The sequence below is a fragment of the Scylla paramamosain genome, chromosome 19 (assembly GCF_035594125.1).
Source record: "Scylla paramamosain isolate STU-SP2022 chromosome 19, ASM3559412v1, whole genome shotgun sequence".
In the NCBI taxonomy this organism is placed as follows: Eukaryota; Metazoa; Arthropoda; class Malacostraca; order Decapoda; family Portunidae; genus Scylla; species Scylla paramamosain.
This window is the reverse complement of record NC_087169.1, coordinates 17,966,275-17,978,641: the sequence shown is the minus strand read 5'-3', so window position 1 is coordinate 17,978,641 and position 12,367 is coordinate 17,966,275.

Here is a 12,367-nt window from a genome sequence, read left to right as displayed (position 1 = left end):
CCTCCCATCTTCTTTCCATTTCACATGTTTTTCCTTCCTTCCTTTATCTTCTTTTTTTCCACCCATTCCCTTCTCTCTTCTCTCCTCTTTTACACTCTCCCCTTTTTCCTCTCTCCCTCTTTTCCCCCTCTTTCACCTACCTTCCTCATTTCCTTCCTTCTTCTCTTCCTTTTATCCTTCTCTTTTCCTTCCCTCCCTCTGTTCTTCCTCTCTCACCTATCTTCCTCCTTTCCTTCCCTCCACGTTCTCTTCCTTTCACTCGCTTTCCTCCCCTCCCTCCTTCCCTGTAAACCTGATTTGCTCCCCTGATTCAGTGCACGAGACAAAACACGCCTCGGCGATTAGACAGACAGAGTTCTGGACAACGATCGTGCGGGGCTGGGGGCTGACGAAGTGGCGGGCGGGGACGGACAGAAATGGGCGCCCGGAATGTGGAGTGGACAGTGATTGACGGGAAGCGGGGTGTGGAAAAATTGAAAGAGACGTGGAATGGAAGTAGTGAAAACAAATACACTGTCGGTTCGTGATAAAAGATATACGATTTATTTATTTTTTTTTCTTGTTTTGTTGTCTTGTTCTTCTTTTTTAACAAGGCTTAGTTAGATGAAGAGGCTGACAGGTAGACAGAAAGACAGGTAGATAGACAGATAGACAGATAGACAAACAGATGAACAGACAGATAGGCATTCACACGGACAAATTCAAGTCGAGGTTTAGACAGACAGACAGACAGACAGACAGACAGACACATAGATCTAGGTCAGGAGGTACAGACATACAGACAGACAAAAAGACAGACAGACATACAAATTTAGGTCAAAAGCTACATACAGACAGACAGACAGACATACAGACACACAGATTTAGGTCAAGAGGGACAGACAGACAGACAGACAGTAGACAGATTGACCGATGAAAAAGTTACAAGGATAGTTAGATGGACTGACATGCTGATTGATAGACAGACAGACAGACAGATAGACAAACAGATAGACAGTTACACAGACAAATCGGAGCATTTAGACTCTTATCAACGAGAGAGAGAGAGAGAGAGAGAGAGAGAGAGAGAGAGAGAGAGAGAGAGAGAGAGAGAGAGAGAGACATTACATCTCTTAGCTCCACCCTTTCCTTCCCTTCATCCCTTCTACTCTTCCTCTTCATCCTCCCTCCCTCCCCCTTTCCCTCCCTTCCTCACCCTGACAAGTTAAGGTCCAATCACTTTGCTTTAAACCCTAACTGCTTTGTGAGGAGGAGGAGGAGGAGGAGGAGGAGGAGGAGGAAGAGGAGGAGGGAAGATGTAGGGAAAAGGGATAGGGAAAAAGAAAATATGGTCATGGAGAGAAGAGGACAGAAGAGGAAAGAGAAGGGAGAGAGGAGAGGGAAAGGAGGATGGGAGAGAGAGGAAGAGGTGAGGGAGTCTAGAGTGACCACGTAGGAAGGGAGGAAAGGAGGAAAGGGGAGGAAAGATTATGCAGTTTCTCTCTCTCTCTCTCTCTCTCTCTCTCTCTCTCTCTCTCTCTCTCTCTCTCTCTCTCTCTCTCTCTCTCTCTCTCTCTGTGTGTTGTTTTATCATCTCTTCTTCCATCTATTCCTCGTTTGATCTTATTTTCATTCTTCTCACTCTTTTTTTCCCTGCCAATCATTTCTTTCTCCTTTATACAATCTTCGTTCTTCCCTCATTTCCTTCCCTCCCTCCCTCCCTCCCTCCCTCCCCAAACTAGTTAACAAGGCAGTAACGTGAACACAAACCTTTCCTTATTCTTCTCCGCCAGTTAAGAAAAGTACACTAGTTTTCTTCTCTCCTTCTCTCCTCTCCTTCCTCTCTTTTTTTCTGCTGACGAGGAAAAACCAAGAAATACAATGGCTGGAAGGAGAGGAGGATGGGTACAGAAGGAGGAGAAAGAAAAGGAGGAGGAAGAGGAGGAGGAGGAAGAGCGGGCGTAGACAAACCAACAAGACCACAAGAGTTATTTTCCTCTCTCTCTCTCTCTCTCTCTCTCTCTCTCTCTCTCTCTCTCTCTCTCTCTCTCTCTCTCTCTGCACGGTACGCCTATTCCCTTTCCCTCCCCTGCGGTAAAGCAATCCAGGAGGAATAGGGAGAGTAATAAAGGCAAAAAACTGAGAGGGGCTAAGTAACGGAGAACAGTAAGTTACCTTCCTCCCCTGACTACCTTCACACTTCTCCCCACCTGTGCATCCTTTATGACTGGCACCTGGCACCCTTTGGCCCTCCCCTGGCACCCCTTGACCCTCTCCTTTGACCCTCCCCCTGGCTGTTCCCTTGGCACTTCCCTGGTACCATTAGTGAGGCCTCTGTCCCTCCACTCAATAGCAGATAGACCAACAGCTTTTTTCACACCAAACTTTCCTTTTTTTCTCAGTCTCCCTTTGTTTCAGGTGCTTAAGGGCGTGTCTCCATTTATACCTGTCACCCCTTAGACACCTTTTACCCTTCGTGTCTTTCTTAGCATTCTCCGAGCCTTTTTAGATGGTTTTCTGTCATCTAGTCCTCTCTTACCAGTTAGGCACAGCAATGGCACCAATTACATTGTTTACACTCAGCGCCACCTACAGATTAGCGCTAACTTCTCTCTCCTCCTCACTCATGGCACTCTCTGGCACTTCACTGGTTTCCCCATTAGCACCTAGCAACACCCCAGTGCCTCTCTACCGCCTGACACCCCCTGGCACCCTCCTCACCACCCCTTGGCACCCTCTGGCACCGTCTGGCACCCGAAAGTCAGACAAGTAGTGTAGCCTGCCACCCTCTGATTCTCTCATCCTCATCTGACACTTGTTCTCACTTGCTCACTGTTGTCCCCTGCTTGTTCCCTTTCCTCCTTCCCCTCGTCACTACTGCCTCCTCTCCTCGCTCTCTCTACGCACCCACCTCCCCATCTCCCAGCCACACCCCTACCTCCCCATTACCATTGTGTCCCTTCCAGTCTCCTCTCTTTATTCCTAGTCGATTTTTTCCCCTCATGCTGAACATCCCCTCTCCCTCCCCTCTCCCCAGTCTCAACCCGCCCCCGCCCCCCGCACAACCTGGGCCCTCGTGATAAGCCAGAACAATGAGGGTCACTAACTAACCAGCGTCCACCCATAACGACCAATTAGGTACGGGAGAGGGGAGGGGAAGGAGAGGGGAGGGGAAGGGGAAGGAGAGGGGAGATATGGGAGGGATGGAGGAAGATCAGTAGGGAGAGTAATGCGCGTCAGGGCCTGCTGATAGAGAGAGAGAGAGAGAGAGAGAGAGAGAGAGAGAGAGAGAGAGAGAGAGAGAGAGAGAGAGAGAGAGAGAGCTACGTACGTACATCCTCGTTGGGTAAAACTAACTGTAATCTCAAGCAATCAAGTCTATTTCTCCCCTTCCTTTCCCTTCCCTTCCCTCTTCCTTCTTCCCTCCCCCTCCCCCTCCCCTCCTCCCTCCCCTCCCCTCCCCTCCCCTCCCCTCCCCTTCCCTTCCCTTCCCTTCCCTTCCCTTCCATCATTCTACCCTCCACCTCCCCCTCCCGTCCCCTTCCTTTCGCTTTCCTCTCCATTTCTTCCTACCCTCCACCTCCCAGTCCTTTCTTTTCTCTGCCCTTCCCTCTTCCTCTTGCCTCCTCCCCCTCCCCTTTCCCTTTGCTTCCTTTCCCTTCCCTTCCCCTAACACCCTTTTCTTCTAATCCTTTTCTTTATTGCAGACGCTTATAAAGATCCCATGCTTTGTCTATACTGTCGATAATTGCTGTATATCTTAAAGGAAAGGGTTAAGTGAGACCTCAATACTCTTATAATCTTCAACAGTAGATTCTGAACCTATAACGTAAGCGAATACAGAATCTGATCCTATGTGGAATTTCATTATAGGTTTCATAACAATGTGTGTGTGTGTGTGTGTGTGTGTGTGTGTGTGTGTGTGTGTGTGTGTGTGTGTGTATCGGATCAAGTTTGATGTTACAGGATCTGAGTTCTTTAGTGATATGATGCTTCTCTATTTTAAGGTTGTGGATTCTATTGTACTTTATGGTTCCTCGTTGTTGTTGTTGTTGTTGTTGTTGTTGTTGTTGTTGTTTCTCTATTTTTTTCTTTTTACTGTAAACTTGAATTATTTTTGCCTGTGTTACTTAGTGAAAGAGAAAGAGGAGGAGGAGGAGGAGGAGGAGGAGGAAGAGGAGGAGGAGGAGGAGGAGGAGGAGGAGGAGGAGGAAGAGGAGGAGGAGAGATGAAGAATTAGTCATGATCTGATATTTCATTATTCAATGCATTGTTAAATAAGAGAGAGAGAGAGAGAGAGAGAGAGAGAGAGAGAGAGAGAGAGAGAGAGAGAGAGAGAGAGAGAGAGAGAGAGAGAGAGAGAGAGAGAGAGAGAGAGAGAGAGAGAGAGAGAGAGAGAGAGAGAGAGAGAGAGAGAGACCCACAAAATAAGAAAATGACTGAAGGAAGAGAAAAAAAAAAAAGAGCGAGGGAGGGAGAGATGGAGAGAAGCAATGCCACGCTGGAGAGACAAGAAAATGAAATATGGAGGCAAAAAATGGAGGTATGGAGGTACTGGAGGAGATATGGAGGAAAGGGTGACGGAATGGGACATTTTTCAAGTATTACAAAGACTCCATGTAACTCTCTCTCTCTCTCTCTCTCTCTCTCTCTCTCTCTCTCTCTCTCTCTCTCTCTCTCTCTCTCTCTCTCTCTCTCTCTCTCTCTCTTTACATGAAACTGATTTATTCAGCTATTGTAGTAGTAGTAGTAGTAGTAGTAGTAGTAGTAATAGGAGGAGGAGGAGGAGGAGGAGGAGGAGGAGAGAAAAAGTAATAGGAGTAGTCGTAAGTATTGTAAGAGAAGGAGGAGGAAGAAGAGGAAGAGGAAGAGGAAGAGGAGAACAGGAAAAGAAAGAGGAGTACTAATCGTTGTAGAGGAGGAGGAGGAGGAGGAGGAAGAGGAGGAGGAGGAAGAGGAATAAGAGAAGGAAGAATAGTAGTAGTAGTAGTAGTAGTAGTAGTACTAGTAGTAGTAGTAGTAGTAGTAGTAGTAATACCAAATTCATCGTCATTATCTCCAAAGAGGCAAAAAAATCTAATAGAGACATTAATATTTCCTTCCACGTCTACCTTCCCTCTCTCTCTCTCTCTCTCTCTCTCTCTCTCTCTCTCTCTCTCTCTCTCTCTCTCTCTCTCTCTCTCTCTCTCTTCTTTCACCTTATTTGTGCATTTCAGTCTATTCCTTTTATCTACTCTATATATCTCTTGTTAGGCCTATGTCAACCCTGATTGAGAGAGAGAGAGAGAGAGAGAGAGAGAGAGAGAGAGAGAGAGAGAGAGAGAGAGAGAGAGAGAGAGAGAGAGAGAGAGAGAGAGAGACAGAGAGAGATGTTAATGTACCCATGAATCTGTGTTGTATTTGCATTTTCTTTTACTTTGTTTTTCTTTCCTCTTTTTCCTTCTTATTTTTTTCTTTTTTTTCAGTAGTTAAGTTTTGTCGTTCTTATTATTACCATTATCAACGCCTTTACTTTTTATCATCATCACTTCGTTTTCCTTCGCTTTCTTTTCTCTCCTCCTCCTCCTCGTCGTCGTCTTCCTCCTCCTCCTCGTCTTCCTCCTCGTCTTCCTCCTCCTCCTCCTCCTCCTCCTCTTCGTGGGCAAATATTAAGAACGACAGTTACAAAACACATGAGAATTGCTCTTGTAAACAACACTACACACACACACACACACACACACACACACACACACACACACACACACACACACACACACACACACACACACACATACACTCACTGACCTCACTTTTCTCGCAAAATAAGAAAAATACCGAACTCCAAAACCTACCTTGCATCACCTGGGGAGTCTAACGCACCTGTTTGCAGTAACGAACGATAGAAAATGTGCAGCCTTACCTGTTACTTATTGGGAGACGCAAAGAAAATAAAGTCAAGGCTATTTCTGGAGTTATTTGTGGAGCTAGCGAGTCTTGAAATAACAGTAATGCTTCAGGGATAAAGTACGCGTGTTTTATTAAAGTACCCGTGGAAATGATAGGTATTTTTCTCTCTTTCTTTTTTGAATGCGAGTGAGTAAGGTTAGAAATTGAGGCTCAGTAAGTCAGGGAATTGAGCAAGGCAGTAAAATCGTGAAGGAAAATGACCCACAGGCGAACTATCATCAAGAGAGAGAGAGAGAGAGAGAGAGAGAGAGAGAGAGAGAGAGAGAGAGAGAGAGAGAGAGAGAGAGTAATTGGTTCCACAGTCGCAAATTTACGTGATAAAATGGCTCAAATAATCCCAGCGTGACTAGGGAATGCCTGGCCAGCTTGGGTCCACAGGTGTGTGAAATAATGAAAGTGTGCATAAAAAAAAAAAGGTTACCTGCCAAGAAACGTACAGGTGTGTTACTCATTCATGGCCTGTGTGATTTGCGTAAACCTGCTGAGAGGTGCTAGTAATGGCTGGAAGTAGTAGTAGTAGTAGTAGTAGTGGTGGTGGTGGTGGTGGTTATAGTAGGTGTAGTGGTTGTTGTTGTTGTTGTGGTGGTGGTTGTAGTTGTGAATGTGACTGATAGCAATAGTAATAGATAGTTAGGTAGATAGGTAGATAGGTAGGTAGTGGTAGTAGTAGTAGTAGTAGCAGTAGTAGTAGTAATAGCAGTAGCAATAGTTGAGTAGTAACAGTAGTAGTAGTAGAAGCACCAGCAGCAACAACAGCAGCATTAGTAGTAGTAGTAGTAGTAGTAGTAGTAGTAGTAGTAGTAGTAGTAGTAGTAATAGTAGTAGTAAGAGCGCGTGCCTTCCATTATCGCCGTGAGTCAGCACTGGTACAAACACTCGTGAAGTTATTCGGTATAATATTCGTCACACAGTTCCGAGAAGAGAATCATCCTAAATTGCCCTCAACCCTTGCAGTGTCAGGGAAGAAGTGGACCGTTCTCATACGTCTAATCGTGCCCGGGAAGAGCCAACAAAAGCACCGTGAAAAATATTAACTGGGAAAACAAAGACAAATGGAAATAAACACGATTAAAGTTTATCAGACACGAAACTTTCCTCCCATAGATGTATAAGTTAATGTAAACGAAAGTAAACGAAGCAAAGATATAAAGAAAACTAAAAGGAAAAAGGGGATTGTCTTTAAAGTTGTCATTCTTCAACATATATTCTTATCAGTTAATCTGGCCTCCGTTTTGGAATCTTTTTGTCTGTTTATTTTCTTTCCCTGTTTTCCATAAGAGGGGGAGTGTTGAAGTGGCAAACTAGCATGAATGTAGCTTTCTTTTGTCCCATCGTCAGGTCTTCACGCAAAAATAATAATAATAATCACATCTATGCCGTTCGCGAGAAAAAATATGATTCATTTAGAAAAAGTATAATGCTTAAATAGATCTCTTGGTATTATGTCCCCTTGCCGAGTCTTCACGCATGAGGAATCACATCTAGTTAGCGATTAATAATGTTATTGCTTCAGGGAAATTGCTATTCTTATGTGGATCTTTTTTTGATATACGCCTCCCTCTCCACCAGCCTTCACTCATACAAAATCGCATTAAGTTACCCATGAAAACTATTATTGCTTTAGGAAAAATAACATTCTTTTCTAGATCCCTCAATACATGTGCACGTTTTCTTGTCCGGTCTTCATGCATGTAAAAAACACACTTGTATTTAGCCGTGAAAAAGAATGTTGCTGTAAGAAAATCATTATTCTTATGTAGATCTTTTAATGAATGTCTCCTTTGTCCAGTCTTCACTCATGAAAAAATAAAATCCGGTTAGCGATGAAAGATATTGGTTAAAGGGAAATGATTATTCTTATGAAACTCTTTAAATAAATATGGCTCTATCCAGGTTTTGCGTATAATAAAAGCACACAGGTTAGCGACTAGTATTGCTGATTAAGGAAAATGACTGTTCTTACTTAAATCTCGTACGTTCCCTTGTCGAATCTTCACGACGCATAAAAATATCGCATCTGTGTAGTTATTCACGAAAAATATCATCGCTTTAGAAAAATTACTGTACTTATGCAGATCAAATATATACGTTGCCTCACCCACTCTCCCCTAAAAAAAAAAAAAAAAAAAAAAGCGCATCTAGTTAGCGATGAAAAATATTATTGCTAAAGGGAAAATTATTATTATTATGTAGACCTTTCAATATGCCTGCCAGTACCGCCACCACCACCACCGCCACCTCCACCACCACCACCACCTCCGCTTCTATACAAGTCTAGCGTCGGCACAAAACAATTTCACGTAATTGAAACTGAATAGACGAGTAGCCCATCCAAGCCCTTTATAACGAGAGTACTCAAGGGCGGCGGGGGTCACGCGAATAGAAGAGAGAGAGAGAGAGAGAGAGAGAGAGAGAGAGAGAGAGAGAGAGAGAGAGAGAGAGAGAGAGAGAGAGAGAGAGAGAGGAACACAGATTATTGCGTGTTTCTCTTCCCTATTCGCTTTATCTTTTGCTTTATCGCTCTCTGTACTTGTGGAACGAAATTGCTGGTTGATTTGAAATACTTGATTTTTCTCTATCCTTCTCTCTCTCTCTCTCTCTCTCTCTCTCTCTCTCTCTCTCTCTCTCTCTCTCTCTCTCTCTCTCTCTCTCTGTGCAGAGCTCAGTGAAAACTATCTGATTCTACGAGTGAAAAAGTAGACACAAAACAACCAAAGGAAAAATATCATCTGTAAATAAAAGAGAGAGAGAGAGAGAGAGAGAGAGAGAGAGAGAGAGAGAGAGAGAGAGAGAGAGAGAGAGAGAGAGAGAGAGAGAGAGAGAGAGAGAGAGAGAGAGAGAGAGAGAGAGAAATAATTTGATCCTCGTGTGAAAAAGAAAGTAAATAAAACTGCATAAAAAAAATCACAAAACGATCAAGCAAATAAACTTAGAGAGAGAGAGAGAGAGAGAGAGAGAGAGAGAGAGAGAGAGAGAGAGAGAGAGAGAGAGAGAGAGAGAGAGAGAAACATACAAACAAACAGAACCAGAAAATAAACGAAAAAACAAAAACACACACACTCTCTCTCTCTCTCTCTCTCTCTCACTCTTTCATATCATCTTATTTTATGCATTTATTTCACTATTTATCCGTCCATTCTCCCGTGCGTATTCCCTTTAACCCAGCTGCGGCGCGGAACAAAACAGCATCGCGGGGGTAACGCTAACTAACACCACTATAAAAATGCCGATCAACACTGGACGCTGAGCAAGAATACAAAGCCCGTCTTTACTTTGCCTTCCTTATCTACTGTTGAGTTTCTGTAGGAGGAGTAAAGCGAGTCTTGTCAACACGCGAAGCTAGCCACGCGAGCCTACATACACCTGGTTACGTACTCTCTCTCTCTCTCTCTCTCTCTCTCTCTCTCTCTCTCTCTCTCTCTCTCTCTCTCTCTCTCTCTCTCTCTCTCTCATGACATGAAACTGTGTGTTAAATCATGTTAAATTGATACTCGTGTTAGGTTAGAGAGAGAGAGAGAGAGAGAGAGAGAGAGAGAGAGAGAGAGAGAGAGAGAGAGAGAGAGAGAGAGAGAGAGAGAGAGAGAGAGAGAGAGAGACTGGCAGACAGACAGACAGACAGACAGACAGACAGACAGCCAAGGACCTTCGTGGACTCCTTCTTTTTCAGTCAATATTTTTCTTTCTCTGCCCTGACTGTCTTTGATAATGGAGGAGGAAGAGGAAGAGGAAGGCAAAGAGAGAAGAAAGAAAGAGGAGAATGAGCAGGACCAGGAGGAGAAGGAGAGGGAGGAGGAGGAGGAGGAGGAGGAGGAGGAGGAGAAGGAGGAGGAGGAGGAGGAGGAGGAGGAGGAAAATGGAGTTGTGGAAATTCTTGCTTTTATTCAACTTTATAATAAACTTTGAGTCATTTGAGCTTGTATATTTTCATGTATGTATGTATGTATGTATGTATGCACGTATGTATGTATTTGTTCGTATAGACATAGACAAATCAAGGGGAAGAGACATACCTACATACATACTTATATTTATACAAGACAGACAGACAGACAGACAGACAGACAGACAGACAGACAGACAGATAAGGAGGCTGTTTGTATTGTTCATAAGATTTTTATTGCTTCTCTATCCTATTGCATTGTTTTTATTCACTTGTTTATTTATTTATTTTTTTTTATGGTGTGGTTTTTGTGCGGTTGAATCTATAAGTGAATTGTAACTTTAGACTTTGGAAGGATATTGTGAAAAAAAACATCGCTAACTTCTTCCCGCCAGAGTTTGTGATGAGAACCAGTAACTAAATATGGAGGGAATATGTGTTTTAAGTTCTCTTCAGTTTAATATTATTTTCAGACTTTTTTTTTCTCTCTCTCGCTCTTGTTTGTAACTTTTATATTTTATTTCTCTTTTTTTTTTTTTTTTTTTGCTTACCGGAGCTACATTGCTATTTCCTTTTTCCTTATTTTACCACCACCACCACCACCACCACCACAACCACCAATACTACTACTACTACTACTACTACTACCACCACCACTGCCACCATCACCACCACTACCACTACCAACACAACTATATCACTACAACTAGCATCTTTACCATTCTTTCCCTTTCACCCACATCACATAAAGTAGACATAAAGAATAAAAACACCCTTATCATTGTCCCTCTCCTCCTCAAGTCCCATGTACACACACACACACATTACCTCCCAGGGTGAAATTGTAATGAATCATAATTTATGTATATTACCCTCCCTACAAGCATTATCTGGCAGTCATGAGGCAATAAATTCACCCAAAACATGGTATTAAGCTGCCCAGGATCGCGGGGAAGGAAGCCACGTATTAAAGGAGGTGAAATGACCGCCCTGGGGCAAGATGGGCCTGGTGGTCACTTGTAAACAAAGACACATCAACCCTGGGAAGCATCAACTCGCGTCCGTTTTCTTTGATGTGGTATAGTCACTCGGTAAACAAAGACACATCAACCCGCGTCCGTTTTCTTTGATGTGGTGAAGTCACTCGATAAACAAAGACACATCAATCCGCGTCCGTTTTCTTTGATGTGGTGAAGTCACTCGATAAGCAAAGACACATCAATCCGCGTCCGTTTTCTTTGATGTGATGAAGTCACTCGGTAAACAAAGACACATCAATACGCGTCCGTTTTCTTTGATTTGTAGTTTACGGGGACTCGCTCATTTCGAATCGTGAGGAGAAATGTGGATTACCAGTTTACAACAGCAGGGAATATCAAACGCAGTTAAGAAATCCATGAATTGGAATATTTTAAGCCTGGAGGGAAGACAGGAGAACGTAACCCTTTTCTGATGGCAATAAGACTCTTGCAAATTGAATAGCCATGCATTATTTTATGTTTTACTGACCAGATGATAAAAACAAAAGGCCCAACGGTATATAGACTACGCTACCAATTTCTATTCTGACAGTGCATCCTTTCAACATCGCCCTGCAAACGTGCGCACGGCCATTTCATTTATTTATCTATTTATTTTTAAACCATAGAGGCCTCAGTCGGTCAGGGGTTAATAAGACAAAGGGCAGGTCAGGGCGGCGCCAAACAGCACATCTCACTCTCCTGCTCACCTACTCACCTGCTCATCTGCGGGAAGGTAATGGCGGGCTTACTTCATAATTCAGCCTTCATCTCTCATCAGCAGGCGGGGTGAGGGGCGCAGTAACAGCCCGCCGCGCCTCTTCCCCCGCCGGACATCGCGCTAATGGCTCCGTTATAAAAGAATCGAGAAAAATTCAACTCGCTCCCATATCATTTTCAGGTAGGCCGGTGGCAGCTTTTATTCAGCGGGACTAAAAAGTATCGCGGCTTTTTTATATATACCAGATTATTTTATTATTTTTTTGGGGGGAGTACTCACTTTTTTTCTAGAGTTTATTTCAGTGCATTTTTATCCCTTTTTTTTTTTTTGTATCTTTTTTGAAAGGTCACTTCACATCCATCGTTCAAAACAGGTACTGGTCGTTGTTTCCATACCTGTAACTACTCTTTGCAAAATAACCGAGATAATTACAAAGTTTCACCGGATTTCTAAACATTTCGTTAAAGCACAAAAGTTAAAGTTGAGCCAGTTAACCTCCATCGCATTGTTCAAAAATAGGTACTAGTCTTTTTTTTTTTTTACATCTAACCATTCTATATAAAATAACAGATAAAAAAAAATCCTGAATACCTTTTTAAAACTGCGTAAAATAACAAAAGTCACGAAATACCTCGAAGGCAAACACACACACACACACACACACACACACACACACACACACACACACACACACAAAAAAAAAAAAAAAAAAAAAAAAAGGCATAATATAATCTAAAAACCTAATATTTTTTCCACTAATTGCTTCACCAGTGTGGCAAGGCTGAAGAAAACGCAAAATGGCTCGCGTCTCCAGCCTAA